Genomic DNA, 19,101 nt, shown 5'->3' with positions numbered 1-19,101 from the left:
AAAGGCTGGGCGTGGGAGGAGGCTCAGGCCATGGGGAGTGGGCTTGGGTGGCCTTGGGGAGAGGTTCTGGGTGTGGGGCGGGCGTGGGGTGCAGATAGTGGGCCGGGATCTGAGCTGGGTGGCTGGCTGTGGGTGGGTCGGGCGGGTGAACGGGGGACCGGGTGTGGGTGGGCCTGGCGCGTGGGGTTGAAGCTTCAGAGACTAGTAGTGCAGAAATGTTCCCGCCAAGCACTGTCTTTAACAGAAAAAAAAAAAAAAAAAAAACAAAAAAACCCAGAACGACACATATGTGCACTGACAGAAGAAACGTCTCCAGTAACAGGAGAGACTGTCGCGGCGCCGGAGCGGGTTGGGACGGAATTCGCGGTGACCCAGGCACTGACTGGCACGCGCGGCTGCATGCAGGCACCGAGGAGCTGATGGAACGAGCGCGTGGAGCGCCGTTCACGCTGAGCTCCAAACTCTACAAGGAAGCCCCGAGATGGAGACGATGAAAAACAAGCGCAAGGTTCACTCTGGAGTCCCTTCGAGCCGCAGGAAAGGGAGAGGCGGCGCGCGGGGCGGCCTGCCGGGTGGCTGTGAGTTGAGATTCGCTGAACACCGGGCACAGCGGCCGCTTGGAGGAGCAGACGCGCGGCTCATTTGGGGAGGGCGCGAAGGTGTTTCATGGGGGCGGCGCAACCAGCTTCTGAAGTGGGAATACAGGGATTGTTTCCAGGATTAGCAGCCATGGAGGGGGTGGGGGTGCAGGCTGGATACGGGGCCATTCTTGCGGATTGGCAGCCAGTTTGGGCAGCTCGGTTGGAGGGGTTGTTCTCCAGTATTACTGGCCATAGTTCGGGCAGCCTGGACTTTATGGGGGAATGCAGGGATTGTTTGGAGCAATCAGCACCCATAGGCTGGGCAGGCTCGATTCTTTTTTGGGGGGTGTCTTGCTTTGTTGCCCAGGCTGGACTCAAATTCCTTGGCTTAAGTGATCCTCCCACCTCCTCAACCTCCCAAAGTGCTGGAATTACAAGCGTGAATTGCTGCACCCAGCCTGCTCAGTGACGTTGATGCTAGCAAGATTCCATCTTATCTATGGAAAACGGAAGCACAACAGGTGAAGTTGCCTGCCAAGTCAGCCAGCTGGTAAGTGGTGGCACTAGAATTAGATCCAGGCGGTCAGGTTCCAGCATCTGGGTCTCTGGGCACAGGCAACAGAGTGTTTGTGGAAGAATACTGAATGTGGCCTTGGGGTGGGGGAAGGTAAGAGGAAGATTGTAAGAAAATGTCATCTCCTGACTGAGGAGGAGTTCACATCTCCTCCTTCCCCAGGCCTTACACGATGGACTTCCCAGCCTTCTTCAGGAGGCTGCACTCATGAGGAGGCAGTCCTGGTTCTGCTAATAAAGCCTTGGCCACTGGATGGGGGCAAGATGAGGCCACAAGGCTGTCCAGGCAGGTTGGGACAGGTTCTGTTCCTCAATCAGGAAGGGGTCTTCATCAAAGCCCAGGAAAAGTCACTGACATTTCCAAGTCACAGTTCTTTAATTTGTATTTTTGTAGAGATAGGGTCTTGCTTTGTTGCCCAACCTGGTCTCAAAGTTTTGGCCTCAAGTGATCCCCCTGTCTCAGCCTCTTAGTGTTGGGATTAGGGGTATGAGCCATCATGCCCAGCAAAGTTTTGTTTTTGTTTTTGTTTTGAGACAGAGTCTTGCTCTGTCACCCAGGCTGGAGTGCAGTGGCACCATCTCAGCTCACTGCAACGTCTGCGTCCCGGGTTCAAGCGATTCTCCTGCCTCAGGCTACTGAGTAGCTGGGACTACAGGCGTTAGCCAACACATCTGGCTATTTTTTGTATTTTTAATAGAAATGGGGTTTCACCATGTTGGCCAGGCTAGTCTCGAACTCCTGATCTCAAGTGATCCACCCACCTCAGCCTTCCAAAGTCCTGGAATTACAGGCATGAGCCGCCGCGCCTGGCCAGGTTCACAGTTCTTTATCAGTCTCAGTGGGACAGAGCTAGTTGAGAGGAAACCTCTCTCAACACAAAACCTCCATTTTTGTGTGAAAAGGCAAGCATACTCACCAGGAGAATGAGACAGCAAAGAGATATGGCAGTGGAATTTAGGAAGCTGAGAAGCCTGCTGCCACAGAGAGAGTCCTAGCCCATCCTGGGGAAAGTCCCACAGCAAGCCCATTTGTACCAACGAATCCCAGAGGACTAGGATACAGAGCTCCTGGGAACTTCTGAAATCAGGTGTTGGGCTGGGGCGGGAGGACTGTCTGGATGCCACAGGATGGGGAGAGGAAGAGCTCTTCCTGCTGGGGGATCCCTGCCTGTCTCGGCTCAGGTCAGAGAAGATGCTTCCTTTTCCACCATGTCTCGGGGTGCTGGGCTGGGGGGCGGGGGGCTTCTGTGTGTCTCAGTCCTTCCGAATCTCTCTGGCTTGGTTGGTATCTGTCTGGGAGAGTCTCTCTATCTTTCTCTGGGTGTCTCCCTGTCCTTGCTCCGTCTCTCTCTCTCTCTGCTGAACTGTTGTTTCCTTCTTTATCTCTGCATCTTTGCAGTGTCCAGGCATCTCCCAGTAACCCTGCATTTGCTTGTTTCTGAAATTTCTGTGGCTTCAGATGTCTGCCTTTGTGTCCCCTCTCCAGGCCAAACTCAGCAATGCCCCACCCTGGCCACAGCCCCACTAGGAATGAAGCAAGTGCTTAGGGCATCTTGTCACACACACACAGGGCCCTTCCTGAGGACTGGCCACAGCCTCTAGCCAAGAGAGGGCGATTTTTGTTCATGGAGACGGCTGAGCCCACCTCCTCTGTCCAGAAGGGGGCGGTCTAGGACAGTTTGGCATCAATTCCACCCTCCTCACTGCTCTCCCTGGTGCAGACTCCCAGGATACAGGAAGCAGATTTTGGGTGTCTGCACGTTTGCTCAAGCCTGAAGTTTTCTTTAAAAATTCGGACTAGTCCACTAATTCTCATGACATTTTATTTATTTATTTTTTTATTTTTGCAGAGACACTCCCAGATTAGGGAGAGTAGATTTTGAGGGTCTGCAAATTTGCTCAAGCCTGACGTTTTCTTTAAAAATCTGGACTAGCCCACAAATTCTCATGACACTGTAAAGGTTTATAAAGTGGCTGGTGTGGCAGCTTTTCTTTTCTGTTTTTGAGACGGAGTCTCGCTCTGTCGCCCAAGCTGGAGTGAAGTGGCAGAATCTCGGCTCACTGCAAGCTCCACCTCCCGGGTTCACACCATTCTCCTGCCTCAGCCTCCCGAGTAGCTGGGACTACAGGCGCCCGCCACCACGCCTGGCTAATTTTTTGTATTTTTAGTAGAGACGGGGTTTCACCGTGTTAGCCAGGATGGTCTCGATCTCCTGACTTCGTGATCCACCCGCTTTGGCCTCCCAAAGTGCTGGGATTACAGGCGTGAGCCACTGCGCCCGGCCGACAGCTTTTCTTTGTTGGGCCCTGGCTTCCTCTACTGTAACTTGGGGATGACGGAATCATCCACCTCAGAGTAGAGAAGATGAGATGAATAATGCCCCTGCAGGACTTAGGCCAGCCCTTCGAACACAGCATGCTCAGTGCACCTCGAATACCATAAACATCACATTCCTGTATTTCCCTTCCCTTCTCCCCACTGGCTGTGCTGCTCCCTGGGTGCCTGCCTCAACAGGCCCTCAGTTTCCCCACTGGCATCTTGATACAGGACTGGACAGGATCATCTGGAGATCTTGGTGGGAAAAGCATGTTTTCCTGGTGTCCAGTGCCTTAACTAAGCTTCCCTAACCATTAAGTATCTTGATATACATTTATTTAATAACTGTATATATCTTATCTATTAAGAAATGTGTGACTGGGTGCAGTTGCTCACGCCCATAATCCCAGCACTTTGGGAGGCTGAAGCAGGTGGATCACCTGAGGTCAGGAGTTCCAGACCAGCCTGGCCAACATGGCAAAACTCTGTCTCTACTAAAAATACAGAAATTAGCCGGGCGTGGTGGTGGGCACCTATAATCCCAGCAACTTGGGAGGCTGAGGCAGGGGAATCTCTTGACTTGGGAGGCAGAGGTTGCAGTGAGCCGAGATCATGCCACTGCACTCCAGCCTGGGTGACAGAGTGAGACTCTGTCGCAAAAAAAAAAAAAAAAAAAAAAGAGAGAGAAAGAGAATATATAGTATTTTTTTCCTGAAACAAGTTCTTGCTGTCTTGCCCAGGCTGGTCTCAAACTCCTAGGCTCAAGCAATCCTCCCACGTTGGCTTCCCAAGTCTGGGACTACAGTGCAGGCCACTGTGCCCCATGCTTTATAGTATTTCTATAAATAGTGTCCCTTTAAACATTATATTTATCCAACTGCTATATATATGCAAATGTATAACTTAACCAATTTATAGAGAGACATATGTGTGTATATTTGCATATCTATATCTATATCATTTCTCCACTTAGAATTAATTTTAGCACTATTCTACATTTTTTCATCATTCTTTCAATATTTATGTAACCGCTATAGTTATCCATTCTATGTATTTATGCATGGTGATTACTAAACTACTCTACATTTCTACATGTAGGAAGATAGATGTGTAATACATTTCTTGCATAGACAGCATGTAAATTCCCTCCATGTTGTATCCTATGTGCTTTATATCACTGATGTGTGCACCTTGCCCTGCTCTTTGTGAGACTCTCAGCCTTGCATATGTGGGCACTGAACTCTTGTGCTGGGAAGCGGCATTAGGAGCCGTCATCTTCTGGCAGGACCTCATGGCTGATACTATATATGTATATATATGTGTGTGTATATATATGAGTGCGTATGTATATATACACACACACACTTTTAACTGTTTTATTATTATTATTATTATTGTTATTATTTTGAGACCGAGTTCTGCTCTTGTTGCCCAGGCTGGAGTGCAATGGTGCAATCTTGGCTCACTGCAACCTCTACCTCCGGGGTTCAAGTGATCCTCCTGCTTCAGCCTCCTGAATAGCTGGGATTACAGGTGCCCACCACCATGCTGGTTAATTTTTTTTTTTTTTTTTTTTTTTGTATTTTTAGCAGAGACGGGGTTTCATCATGTTGGCCAGGCTGGTCTCAAACTTCTGACCTCAGGTGATCCACCCGCTTCGGCCTCCCAAAGTGCTGGGATTACAGGCATAAGCCACTGCACCCGGTCAAAGTCTTACTCTGTCACCCAGGCTGGAGTGCAATGGCCCACTCTTGGCTCACTGCAACCTGTGCCTCCCAGGTTCAAGCAATTCTCCTGCCTCAGCCTCCTGAGTAGCTGGGATTACAGGCAACTTCCACCACACCTGGCTAATTTTTGTATTTTTAGTAGAGACGGGGTTTCACCATGTTAGCCTGTCTGGGCTCGAACTCCTGACCTCAGGTGATCTGCCTGCCTATGGCTTCCTGAAGTGCTAGGATTACAGGCGTGAGCCACTGCGCTTGGCATTTAACTTTTTTATTTTGAGACAAGGTCTCATTCTGGCTCTCAGGCTGGAGTGCAATAGTGTGATCATGGCTTACTGAAGCTTCAGCCTCCCAGGTTCAAGTGATCCTCCCACCTCAGCCTCTTGAGTAGCCGGGACCATAGGTGTGAACCACCATACCCAACCTTATTTATTTATTTAGCACTTTAATTTCTTTCAACAATGTTTTGTATTTTTCAGAGTACACATTTTGCAATTATTTTGTTAAATTTACTCCTAAGACTCTCCTCTTTTTTTTTTTTTTTTTTTTTGAGATGGAGTTTGACTCTTATCACCCAGGCTGGAGTGCCATGGCATGATCTCCGCTCACTACAACCTCTGCTTCCTGGGTTCAAGTGATTCTCCTGCCTCAGCCTCCCTAGTAGCTGGAACTACAGGCACCCACCACCATGCCCGGCTAATTTTTGTATTTTTAGTAGAGACAAGGTTTCACTATATTGGCCATGTTGATCTCGAACTCCTGACTTCAGGTGATCCACCTGCCTCAGCCTCCCAAAATGCTGGGATTACAGGCTTGAGCTGCTGTGCCCGGCTGAGACTGTTATTCTTCTTAATGCTACTGTTAATGTTTTCTTGTTTGTTTTTGGATTTTATTTTATTTTATTTATTTATTTTTGAGACGGAGACTTGTTCTGTCCCCCAGGCTGGAGTGCAGTGGCGGGATCTCAGATCACTGCAACTTCAGCTTCCTGGGTTCAAGCGATTTTCCTGCTTCAGCCTCCTGTGATTACAGGTGTGTGCCACCATGCCTGGCTAATTTTTGTATTTTTAGTAGTGACACGGTTTCACCATGTTGATCAGGCTGGTCTCATACTCCTGACTTCATGATCCGCCTGCCTTGGCCTTCCAAAGTGCTGGGATTACAGGCGTGAGCCACCGCACCTGGCTGACACTTTTTTTTTTGAGACTGTCACCCAGGCTGGAGTGCAGTGGCACAATTTCAGCTCACTACAAGCTCTGCCTTCCGGGTTCACACCATTCTCCTGCCTCAGCCTCCTGAGTAGTTGGGACTACAGGTGCCCGCAACCTTGCCCAGCTAATTTTTTGTATTTTTAGTAGAGACGGGATTTCACCATGTTGGCCAGGATGGTCTTGATCTCCTGACCTCGTGATCCGCCCGCCTTGGCCTCCCAGAGTGTTGGGATTACAGGCATGAGCCACTGCACCTGGCCTGACACTGTTATTCTTCTTGATGCTACTGTTAATGTTTTCTTGTTGGATTGTTAACTAAAGATGTATAGAAATACAGTTGACGTTTGTATATTGATCTTTTATCCTGTAACATTGCTGAATCCATTTATTGTTGTTTTTTTTTTTTTAGACAGAGAGACTCTGTTGCCCAGGCTGGAGTGCAGTGGCATGATCATAGCTCACTGTAGCCTCAAACTCCTAGGCTCCAGAGATCCTCCTGCCTCAGCCTCCTGAGTAGCTACAACTACAGGCATGTGCCATCATGCCTGGCTAATTTTTAAAATTTTTATTGTAGAGATTGAGTCTCATTATGTTGTCCGGGCTGGTCCTGAACTCCTTGCCTCCACTGTCTTCCCTCCTCAGACTCCCAAAGTGTTGAGATTACAAACATGAGCCACCGTGCCTGGTCCATTTATTTGTTCTAATAGCTTTTTTTAAGTGGTTTCTTTGGGCTTTCCTTCCCCTCCCCTCCCCTCCCCTTCTCTCCCCTCCCCTCCCCTCCCCTCCCCTTCCCTTACCCTTCTCTTCTCTTCTTTTTTTTCAGATAGGGTCTGGCTTTGTTGCCCAGGCTGGAGTTCAGTGGCTTGATCACTGCAATCTCCGCCTCCCAGGTACAAGAGATTCTCCTGCCTCAGCCTCTGGAGTAGCTGGGATTACAGGTGCCCACCACCACACCCAGCTATTTTTTGTATTATTATTATTATTATTATTATTATTATTATTATTATTATATGGAGTCTCACTCTGTTGCCCAGGCTGGAGTGCAATGACACGATCTCGGCTCACTGCAACCTCTGCCTCTTGGATTCAAGCAATTCTCCTGCCTCCCAAGTAGCTGGGATTATAGGCGTATGCCACCATGTCTGGCTAATTCTTTGTATTATTAGTAGAGGGGGCATTTCAGCATGTTGGCCAGCCTGTTCTTGAACTCCTGACCTCAGATGATCCACCTGCCTCGGCCTCCCAAAGTGCTGGCATTTCAGGCATAAGACACCATGCCCGGCCTCCAGGATTTTCTATAAACAAGATTATGTCATCTGCAAATTTTACTTCTTTTCCTATCTGGATGCCTTCTTTATTTTCCTTGCTAGAATTGCCAGAACAATTTGAATAGAAGTGGCAAAAACAGATATCCTTGTTTTATTTCCCACCTTAGGGGAAAGTAACTCTGAAAACTGATTCTCTTCTTGCCTCTCCTGGTTTGTTTTTGTTGTTGTTTGCTTGTTTATTTATTTTTTTGACTTCACTACTCTATTATAATGGAGTCAATTTCCCCTGCAACATGGAGCCTCTGATGACACTCCTCAGGTAGATAGATAAATACATATTTATAAAGAAATAGGCATTGGGAGGCCAAGGCAGGACAGCTTGAGACCAGCTGGGACAATATACTGAGAGCTCATCTCTAAAAAAAAAAATTATCCATGCATGGTGTGGACGCCTGTAGTCCTAGCTACTTCAGGAGATTGAGGTGGGGGGATTCCTTGAGCCCAGGAGTTCGAGGTTGCAGTGAGTTTTGATTGGGCCACTATACTCCAGCCTGAGTCATAGAGAGACCCTGTGTCTAAAAAATAAAATAAAATAAAATAAAAGGCTGGGCATGGTGGCTCACACCTATAATGCCAGAACTTTGAGAGGTTGAGGTGGGCAGATCACTGGAGGTCAGGAGTTCAAAACCAGCCTGGCTAACATGGTGAAACTCCATCTCTAGTAAAAATACACAAATTAGCTGGGCATGGTGGCGCACGCCTGTAGTCCCAGCTACTTGGGAGGCTGAGGCAGGAGAATTGCTTGAACCTGGGAGGTGGAGGTTGCAGTGAGCCAAGATCGCACCACTGACTCCAGCCTGGGCAACAGAGCGAGACTACGTATCAAAAAAAAAAAAAAAAAAAAAAAAAAAAAAAGAAGAAGAAGAAGAAGAAAGAAAGAAAATAAAAAAATTTAAAAAATAATGAAATGTAGATGTTATATATAATTCCATATTCATATGGGCATGTAGACATTCACCCCAGGGTGATCATGGTTTTAGCAGGGCTCTTTTTGACTATCTCTCTCTCTGATTTCTCTGTTAAGATGTTTGCCTCATTTGGTATTACACCCATATGTTAGGCTTCACTAATTACTGTAGTATTTTTGGGAGTGTTCTGGGGGCATAAATTGCTCAGCAGTCTGAAACAATTAAATTTAGGCAAGGTAGTTCATGAGGCTGATCTTTGAGCAGGTGAGCTCTTCTTAGCTATCTCCATTCCTGGCTCTCTCTCTTGCTACCTAGTTGATGGTTTAGTGTAGTGGTCCCCAGCCTTTTTGGCACCAGGGGCTAGTTTCGTAGGAGGCAGAGCTCAGGCTTGCCTGCCACTCACATCCTGCCGTGAGGCCTGGTTCCTAACAGGCAGCAGACAGGTTCGGGCACTGGTCCGTGGCCTAGGGGTTGGGGACTCCTGGTTTAGTGTATTGTTCTTTTTTTTCTTTCTTTTCCCTCTTTTTTTTTTTTTTTCTTGAGATGGAGTCTTGCTCTATAGCCCAGGCTGAAGTGCAATGGTGCGATCTTGGCTCACTGCAACCTCTGCCTCCCGGGTTCAAGCGATTCTCCTGCCTCAGCCTCCCGAGTAGCTGAGATTACAGGCACACGCCACTACGCCCAGCTAATTTTTGTATTTTTAGTAGAGACACGGTTTCACCATGTTGGCCAGGATGGTCTCGAACTCCTAACCTCAGGTGATCCGCCCACCTCAGCCTCCCAAAGTGCTGGGATTACAGGCGTAAGCCCCCACACCTGGTGTATTACTCTTAATTTACAAGGAGCTTGGCTGGGCGTGGTGGCTCACGTCTGTAATCCCAGCACTTTGGGAGGCTGGGGCGGGCAGATCACGAGGTCAAGAGATTAAGACCATCCTGTCCAACATGGTGAAACCCTGTCTCTACCAAAAATACAAAAATTAGCTGGGTGTGGTGGCACACACCTGTAGTCCCAGCTACTCGGGAGGCTGAGGCAGGAGAATTGCTTGAACCTGGGAGGCAGAGGTTGCAGTGAACCAAGATCACGCCGCTCACCCCAGCCTGGGTCACAGAGACTCCATCTAAAATAAAATAAAAATAAAAAAAGAGGAGCTTTTGTTTTCTTCCTTCCTTCCTTCCCCCCCTTCCTTCCTATTTATTTATTTATTTATTTATTTATTTATTTATTTTGACAGAATCTTGCTCTGTCACCCAGGCTGGAATGCAGTGTCACAATCTCAGCTTCCTGCAACCTCCGCCTCCTGGGTTCAAGTGATTCTCCCGCCTCAGCCTCCCCAGAAGCTGGGATTACAGGCATACGCCATCACGCCAGGCTAATTTTGTATTTTTAGTAGAGATGGGGTTTTTCCATGTTGGTCAGGCTGGTCTCAAACTCCGGACCTCAGGTGATCTGCTGGCCTTGGCCTCCCAAAGTGCTGGGATTATAGGCATGAGCCACCGCACCTGGCTTTTTTTTTTTTTTTTTAAAGACAGGGTCACCCTGTTGCCCAGGCTGGTCTTGAACTCCTGAGTGCAAGCAATCTACCCGCCTTGGCCTCCCAAAGTGCTGGGATTACAGGTGTGAGCCACCTAGCCTGGCCAGGAGCTCTTGGTTTCCAGGGTGCCCTTAAACTTGAATTTCTCCATTTCTTTCTTTTTTCTGAGTTTTTTGTTTTAGTTTTTGTGGTTTTCTGTTTTAATTTTTTGTTTTGTTTTGTTTTGTTTTGTTTTGAGACGGAGTCTCGCTCTGTCACCCAGGCTGGAGTGCAGTGGCATGATCTCGGCTCACTGCAACCTGCCTCCCAGGTTCAAGCGATTCTCCTGCCTCAGCCTCCGAGTAGCTGGGACGCGCCACCATACCCAGCTAATTTTTGTATTTTTAGTAGAGATGGGGTTTCACCGTTGGCCAGGATGGTCTTGATCTCTTGACCTCGTGATCCACCTGCCTCAGCCTCCCAAAGTGCTGGGATTACAGGCCTGAGCCCCAGCGCCCTGCCTTTTTTTTTTTTTTTTTTTTTTGACGGAGTCTCACTCTGTCGCCAAGGCTGGAGTGCGGTGGCTCGATCTCAGCTCACTGCAACCTCTGCCTCCCGGGTTCAAGTGATTCTCTTGCCTCAGCCTCCTGAGTAGCTGGGACTACAGGTGTGTGCCACCACACCCAGCTAATTTTTGCATTTTTGGTAGAGACAGGGTTTCACCATGTTGGCCAGGCTGGTCTCCAACTCCTGACCTCAAGTGATCTGCTTTGGCCTCCCAAAGTAATGGGATTACAGGCTTGAGCCACGGTGCCTGGCCCTCTTTTTTTCTTTTTTTTTTTTTCTTTTTTTTTTTTTTGAGATGAGGTCTCGCTCTGTCACCTAGGGAGTGCAGCGGTGCAGGAACAGCTCACTGCAGCCTCAACCTCCCAGGCTCAACCAATCCTCCCACCTCAGCCTCCAGAGTAACTGGGATGACATGGACATGCCACCACACTCAGGTATTTTTTATAGAGACAGGGTCTTGCTATGTTGCCCAGACTGGTCTCAAACTCCTGGACTCAAGCAATCCTCCTGTCTCAGCCCCTCAAAGTGCCAGGATCACAGGTGTGAGCCATGGTTCTTGGCCACACATTCTGTTTCAAACAAAGTCAGTTCCTTTGGGAAGAGACTCAGAGCTTACTTTATATTTGTTTATTTAGACAGGATGATAGAGTTCGGATGTGTGTCCCTGCCCAAATCTCATATTGAAATGTAATCCCCTGTGTTGAAGGTGTGGCCTGGTTGGAGATGACTGGATCATAGGGGTGCATTTCTCATGAATGGTTTAGCACCATTCCCCTTGGTACTGCCCTTGAGATAATGACTGAATTATCATGAGATCTGGTAGTTTTTGTTTGTTTGTTTGTTTGTTTTAGACAGAGTCTTGCTCTGTTGCCCAGGCTGGAGTGCAGTGGCACAATCTTGGCTCACTGCAACCTCCACCTCCTGGGTTCAAGCGATTCTCCTGTCTCAGCCTCCCAGCTAGCTGGGACTACAGGTGCCCGCCATCACGCCCGGCTAAATTTTGTATTTTTAGTAGAGATGGGGTTTCACCATATTGGTCAGGTTTGTCTCGAACTCCTGACCTCAGGTGATTCACCTGCCTTGATCTCCAAAAGTGCTAGGATTATGGGTGTGAGCCACCATGCCCGGCCAAGATCTGGTAGTTTAAAAGTGTGTGGGAACTCCTGCCTCTCTCTTGCTCCAGCTCTGGCCCTGTGACCTGCCTGCTTCCCCTTTACCTTCTGCCATGATTGTAAGTGTATTTTTAGTAGAGACAGGGTTTCACCATATTGGTCAGGCTGATCTCAAACTCCTGACTTCAGGTGATCTACCCACACTTGGCCTCCCAAAGTGCTGGGATTATAGGCATGAGCAAAGTTTTGCTTTATAAGTTATCCAGTCTCAGGTATTTCTTTATGGCAATGCAAGAATGGACTAATACACAGGGTCTCACTATGTTGCCCAGGCTAAGTTTTAACTCCTGGGCTCAAGTGATCCTCTCACCTCAGACTCCCTGGTAGCTGGGACTATAGGCATGTGCTATTGCATCCTTGTGTCTGGCTTCAGAGCTTTCTTTTTTATTTTATTTTATTTATTTTATTTTATTTTATTTTATTTTATTTTATTTTATTTTAATACGGGGTCTCACTTTGTACCCAGGCTGGAGTGCAGTGGTACAATATCAGCTTGTTGCAATCTTCACCTCCTGGGCTCAAGTGATCCTCTGGTGTCAGCCTGCTGAGTAGCTGGGATTACAAGTGTGTGCCACTGTGCCCTGCTAATTTTTTGTCTCTGTGTGTGTGTGGTTTTTTTTTTTTTTTTTTGAGACAGTCTCACTCTGTCAGCCAGGCTGGAGTGCAGTGGCGAAATCTTGGCTCACTGCAAACTCTGTCTCTCAGGTTCAAGCGATTCTTGTGCCTCAGCCTCCCAAGTAGCTGGAATTACAGGGGCATGCCATCACACCCAGCTAATATTTGTGGTATTAGGAGAGATGGGGTTTCACCATGTTGGCCAGGTTGGTCTAGAACTCCTGACCTCAAATGATCTGCCCATCTCAGCCTCTCAAACTGCTGGGATTACAGTCATGAGCCACTGGGCCTGGCCAATTCTTTGAATTTTTTTGTAGAGATGGGGTTTGCCCAGGCTGGTCTCAAACTCTTGGGCTCGCATGATCAGCCTGCCTTGGCCTCCCATAGTGCTGAGAATACAGGCATGAGCCACTGCACCTGGCCTTCTCTTTTATTTATATTCGTTTATTTATTTGTTTTTAGAAATGGAAGTCGTGGTATGTGCTCGGGCTAGTCTGGAATTCCTGGTCTCAAGCAGTCCTCTAGTCTCAGCCTCACCTCCTGAGTCTCTGGGATTGCAGGCGTGAGCCACAGTGCCCAGCCACAGCTTTCTTATTTAATTGGCTGCTTCTTCCCCTGGATATCTGTGACCCACGTCTCAAGTAGCTGCGTGGATGTGGTTGCCTTGGCCTTCTTGGCTTCCTTCTCCTGAAGTGAACCTCTGCCCTGCCCGTGAGCTGGGTAAGGGTTGTCAGAACTTTATATTCTTCACCTGCTGTGCTTGTGGTAGAGCCTCTATCTTACGGGTCAAGAGAGTTCCTCACCTCTTGGTCACACGAAACAAGAATTTTGCCTCTTCACCTTGGAGTTGGAGACAGAAATGATGCTATCCTGCTCCTCCTGGTGAAGTACAGTAGCCCTTGATTGGGAGCTAAGGGGAGAGGGAGCCCTATTTTCTTTTTATTTTCTCTTTCTTTTGTCTTTTCTTTTCTTCTTTTTTTTTTTTTTTTTTTTTTTTTTTGAGACAGAGTCTCACTCTATTGCCCAGGCTGGAGTGCAGTGGTGCCATCTCGGCTCACTGCAGCCTCTGCCTCCCAGGTTCAAGTGATTCTCCTGCCACCAGAGCAGCTGGGACTACAGGCACATGCTACCACACCTGGCTAATTTTTGTTTTGTATTTTTAGTACAGATGGGGTTTCAGCATGTTGGTCAGGTTAGTCTCAAACTCCTGACCTCAAATGATCCGCCCACTTCGGCCTCCCAAAGTGCTGGGATTACAGGCATGAGCCACTGTACCAGGCGGGAGACCTATTTTCTTGGCCGCAGCTGCCTAGGGTAGAGTTTGTGTCAAGCTGAGTTGGGGCAGGGGAGGGAGCGGGATGTGGTTCAAATGCCATAGACTCTTGCAGCTCTTGGCAAGTTCTAGTAGCTTTTTGTTTTCTTTTCTTTCTTTCTTTTTTTTTTTTTTGAGATAGAGTCTTTCTCTGTCGCCCAGGCTGGAATGCAGTGGCGCGATCTCGGCTCATGCCATTCTCCTGCCTCAGCCTCCCAAGTAGCTGGGACTACAGGTGCCTGCCATCATGCCCAGCTAATTTTTTTTTGTATTTTTAGTAGAGACGGGGTTTCACCATGTTAGCCAGGATGGTCTCGATCTCCTGACCTCGTGATCCGCCCGCCTTGGCCTCCCAAAGTGCTGGGATTACAGGTGTGAGCCACCGCACCTGGCCAGCTTTTCTTGAATAAAGAAAAGAGAGCGATGAGATAGAGAAGCAAATGCCAGCCCAGCTTCAGAGCAGGAAGAGCGAGGAAGCAGGGACAGAGGGGGACGCTGGGGGAGTCCGAGGGGTTTTTAGCGGTGCCTATCCCCTTCGCCATCCCACATCAGAAATTCCATGTCTCCTCCGGAGCCCAGGGTCAATTTTCCCTTCTCAGGAATGCCTCCTGATTGCTGGGATCGCACACTGCTCAGCTGTTTGTCTATACCTTTCTCTAATTTTTTTTGAGACAGGGTCTTGCTCTGTCACCCAGGCTGGAGTACAGTGGTGTGATCACAGCTCACTGGAGCCTAAAACTTGTGGGCTCAAGCCTCCTGCTTCAGCCTGCCCAGTTTCTGCATAATAGGCATGCACCACCATGCCTGACTAAGGTAAAAAAAATTTTTTTTTTTTGTAGTGACAGGGTCTCACTATGTTGTCCAGGCTGGTCTTGAATTCCTGGCTTCAGGTGATCTTCCTGCCTTAGCCTCCCAAAGTGCTGGGATTATAGGCATGAGCCAGCATGCCCAGACACACTTTTCTCTTAACTTTACTACTCTGTCCTCTGTGACAGGTGGCTGCTTCCTCTGTACACCTCACCCCAAATCTGAAAGCTCTTGGAAGGAGCAGTGCCTCACACACACCACAGCCATTCTGGCGCCAGGTTGGAGCAGCTGCACATTTATAAATGCCTGCCCATTGCCTGATCTCGGGGTGCCACTGAGGACGAGGGGCCTGTGCACAGCATGCGTGTGATGTGCACTTCTGGGTCACAAGAGTCCTGGGGAGACTCCAGAGGGAAAACCACCCACAGGCTCTGTGCTATGACCACACCCATCGAGAACAGGACAGTTGTGACTCAGTCACCAGGGAGAACGCTGGCCAGAGATGAGAGATTCTGAGGCTGATTTTCTTTCCCTGACCTGATGAGCCAGAGCTCGGGTCACAGCGCCATCTCCCAGGGCCAGTTGAGGGAACTCCAACTGCAGAGGCCCAGAGCCTTGGGCTGGAAGGCTGCCACTTGCAGGGGCTTCTATTAAGAAGGAGACAACTACTACTCCTGCTGCCCTTCTGCCCCGACCTTGCCTAGTTCACAAGACAGGAGGAAAGAGAGAAAGCAAATAGTTAAAAAAAAAAAAAAAAAAAAAAAAAAAAAAAAAAAAGGAAGATAAATAGCCAGACAACCTTGGCACCACCAAGTGGTCCTAGGAGTTAAAAAAAAGTAATAATAATAACATCAATCCCTGACCTAAACTACTTGTGTTATCTGTAAATTCCAGACACTGTATGAAAAAAGCATTGTAAAACTTTTTGTTCTGTTAGCTGATGCATGTAGCCCCCAGTCATGTTTGCCATGCTTGCTCGATTTATCATGACCCTTTCACACGGACCCCTTAAAGCTGTAAGCCTTTAAAAAGGCCAAGAATTTCTTTTTCGGAGAGCTCGGCTCTTAAGACGTGAGTCTGCCGAGGCTCCCAGCCAAATAAAAAACCTCTTCCTTCTTTAATCCGGTGACTGAGGAGTTTTGTCTGCGGCTCGTCCTGCTACACTATTAGGGACACAGAGGGCCAAACACCAATAAACTGCCCTCTGCTTGCTGCCATTAGGGTCAGCAGAATCAGTGCTGCTGGGACAACCTCGGCCTGACACACTGTAGACAGTGCCCTGCTTACGGTACTGGGAAGATACCAACATTTGTGAAATATGAGGCATGATGTTTTCTACACATTTGGGGGAAAATGGCAACTGGAAAAATGACATAATAGGCCGGGCGTGGTGGCTCACGCCTGTAATCCCAGTACTTTGGAGGCCAAGAAGGGCGCATTGGTTGAGCCCAGGGTTTGAGACCAGCCTGGGCAATATCTCGGAACCCTGTCTCTAGAAAGCATACAAAAATTAGTTGGACAGTGGTGCCTGCCTGTGGTCCTAGCTACTTAGAAGGCTGAGGTGGGAGGATCGCTTGAGCCTGGGAGGTGGAGGTTGCAGTGAACTGAGATCCCACCACTGCACTCCAGCCTGGGGGACAGAGCCAGATCCTGTCTAAAAAAAAAGTAGCAGAGGGTGGAGCTGGACAGACCTGCTGTCCTGTGTTGGTTCTTATTACTGGTATTATTACCAGTGCCCACCTGCTGATTCGGACTCTTAGCGATGCCTCCAAAGCACTGTCCTGAGGGTGAAATGAGATCGGGGACAAAGTGCCACCAACTGGAAAAGGTGAACTCAACACCATCTGGCACCCGCCAGAGCTTCCTACACCGGGAGTGCGTCAGAACCACCCCAGGGTGTGAAAGCGGACACTGTCACACTGTCTTAGGATTCTAAATCATTCACTATTTACAGGAGCACAGAAATAAACTAGAATGAGATGTGTTAATTTTCTGTGTTAATTGTCACAGACCACACTCTATCCCCTGACGGTTCTGCAGGTCGGAGCCGGGTATGCGCTCCTCCTGAGGCGGGCTCACGGGCCTGGCAGGCCCAGGACAAGGGGTGGGAGTAGGAGAAGGGAGGGCTGGGGCAAAGCAGCCTCTCCCCAGCCTCGCCCGGGCCCACCACGCCTGGCGACCCACCCCGCCACCGTCTCCATGGTGACGGTAAACAAGCCTCGTCGTTCGCCTAGCCAGCGCCCCAGTCTCTGGTGGAAACCAGTGAGATGGAACCCCGGGGTGAGGCACAGGCCCTGGGTGGTGGTGGAGGGGGAGGTGGGCGGAGGGCCAGGCAGGGCACAGGCGGCCTGGGCCCAGCGCAGCAGGCACTGGGGGAACGGGGCGGGGTGGGGTGGGGGGGCCAAGCTTAGCCCGGCGAATGGAGGGAGGTGGCAGGGCCGGACCAGCCTGGGCCTCTGTTGTTCTCACCGCCTGCACCCCCTCAACCCCAGGCGCCGCAGCACTCCGCCGGCCCAGCCCCAGGACTCCACCCTGCGCAGCACCGGAGCGCTTGGCAGCCCGCACACGTTGTCCCGGACACCCTCTGCTGGCTTGCCTCAGCCACTCTCCCAAGGCATCTTCCTTCCCGACTCTCTGCACACTCGGTCTTGGTTTCTCCTGAGAGCAGCCATCAGGAGGGCTCCTACTCGCCCGCTGCATCCTCTGCCCACCTTCCTGCCTCTGGCTCCGGACCAGCCCGGTGTCCAGTGCGCCACGCGATGAGCCCCTAATGCCCGCGTCCGCACAGCCTCCCTCCCTCCCTACCCTCCACTCCATCAGGTCTCCCCAGTCTCCTCACTCCAGGACGTCCTTCCTGCGCTTCTCCCCTTGGCCTTCTCCACGGAGACGGTACCCTCCGCATGGAAATACGCTGCTTTGTTCTCTCTCTCTTTTTTAATTTTTAGTTTTTAAAAGATTTAAGGGCCGGGAATTGTGGCTCACGCCTGTAATCCCAGAACAATTGGAGTCCAAGGGGGATGAATCGCTTGAGGTCAGGAGTTCGAGATCAGCCTGGCCAACATGGTGAAACCCCGTGTCTACTAAAAATACAAAAATTAGCCAGGCTTGGTGGCGGACGCCTGCAATCCCAGCTACTCAGGAGGCCGAGGCAGGAGAATCTCTTGAACCTAGGAGGCGGAGGTTGCAGTGAGCTGAGATCCGACCACTGCACTGGGATTGTCAGGGTTGGAACTTTTCTCTAAAACGTCCACTCCCATTGGTGACCTCATCCCTTCTTCCTGAAGGCACACGTTTCCCAAATGCGCCTCATACTAAAAAAAAAAAAAAAAAAAAAAGAAAGAAAAAAAGAAAAAAAAGAAAAAAAAAAGATTTAAAAAACGAGGGTTAGATGCCAGAAGTAGGTGGGAGCACCTTAACCCTCTGTGTGTTGTCAGGCCCGAGGGCCTCTTCCATCCCTGTCAAGGGGAATGCCAACCTTCTTTCCCTTCATACAGCACGGTTTTCTCCTAAAACCCTCTCTTGACCCCACTTCCACTTGCAGCGACCACCTCACTGCTTTGTGCCCCTTAACAGCAAAGTCATGCTGTGTTGTCCACCTTCATTGTTTCCACTTTCTCACCTCCCACCCCAAGGCACTCTCCCTCGTTCCACTCCAACTCCATCTGCCTTTTCTGCCTGACCATATCATGGCTGATCATTTCTTTCTGAAATTTTTGTTTGTTTGTTTGTTTGTTGAGATGGAGTCTTGCTCTGTTGTCCAGGCTGGAGTGCAGTGGCACGATCTCGGTTCATTGCAACCTTCACTTCCCAGGTTCAAGCGATTCTCCTGCCTCAACCTCCTGAGTAGCTGCTGGGATTATAAGCATGTGCCACCATGCCCGGCTAATTTTTTTTTTTTTTTTTTTTTTTTCAGACAGAGTCTGCTCTGTCGCCAGGCTAGAGTGCAGTGGCACGATCTTGGCTCACTGCAACCTCTGACTCCCTGGTTCAAGGGATTCTCACACCTCAGCCTCCCAAGTAGCTGGGATTACAGGCACACGCCACCACACCAAGCTTATTTTTTGTATTTTTAGTAGAGACAGGGTTTCACCATGTTGGCCAGGATGGTCTCAATCTTCTGACCTCGTGATCCGCCCATCTCGGCCTCCCAAAGTGCTGGTATTACAGGTATGAGCCACTGCACCCGGCCTATGCCTGGCTAATTTTTGTACTGGGATTTCACCATGTTGGCCAGGCTGGTCTGGAACTCCTGACCTCAAGTGATTCACCCACCTTGGCCTCCCAAAGTGCTGAAATTACAAGCATGAGCCACTGCTGTTGCCCTGAAATATTTTTTTCTTGGCCTCCAGCACCTCTGTCCCATGGTTCTCTTACCTCGCTGACCAGCCCTTGGTCCTCACTAGTTCCTCATCACTGTCCCAATCTTTTAATGTTGAAACGCCCCCTGGGACTGTCAGGGTTGGAACTTTTCTC

The 19,101-nt window shown here is 49.3% G+C and overlaps 1 long non-coding RNA gene and 1 other non-coding gene across 3 annotated transcripts; one reads left to right on the top strand and one right to left on the bottom strand.

Moving 5' to 3' along the window:
• The first annotated feature begins 296 nt into the window (after positions 1 to 296).
• On the top strand, positions 297 to 15,749 carry LOC135965082 (uncharacterized). 2 transcript variants are annotated; one of them, XR_010577940.2, is made up of 3 exons: positions 297 to 578; positions 949 to 1,131; positions 5,749 to 15,749. It is a non-coding gene; the product is annotated as an uncharacterized lncRNA (long non-coding RNA). The 2 variants fall into 2 exon arrangements; XR_010577941.2 differs by lacking the exon at positions 5,749 to 15,749 and having other exon boundaries at positions 949 to 4,165.
• A 2,251-nt stretch (positions 15,750 to 18,000) lies between these two features.
• Positions 18,001 to 18,125, bottom strand: LOC123567010 (U6atac minor spliceosomal RNA). Its single transcript, XR_006689720.1, has one exon. It is a non-coding gene; the product is annotated as a U6atac minor spliceosomal RNA (small nuclear RNA).
• Positions 18,126 to 19,101: the final 976 nt, after the last annotated feature.

Source organism: Macaca fascicularis, chromosome 9 (assembly GCF_037993035.2).
Source record: "Macaca fascicularis isolate 582-1 chromosome 9, T2T-MFA8v1.1".
Taxonomy (NCBI): domain Eukaryota; kingdom Metazoa; phylum Chordata; class Mammalia; order Primates; family Cercopithecidae; genus Macaca; species Macaca fascicularis.
The sequence above is the reverse complement of the archived record's forward strand: the minus strand, read 5'-3'. Positions and strand labels throughout refer to the sequence as shown.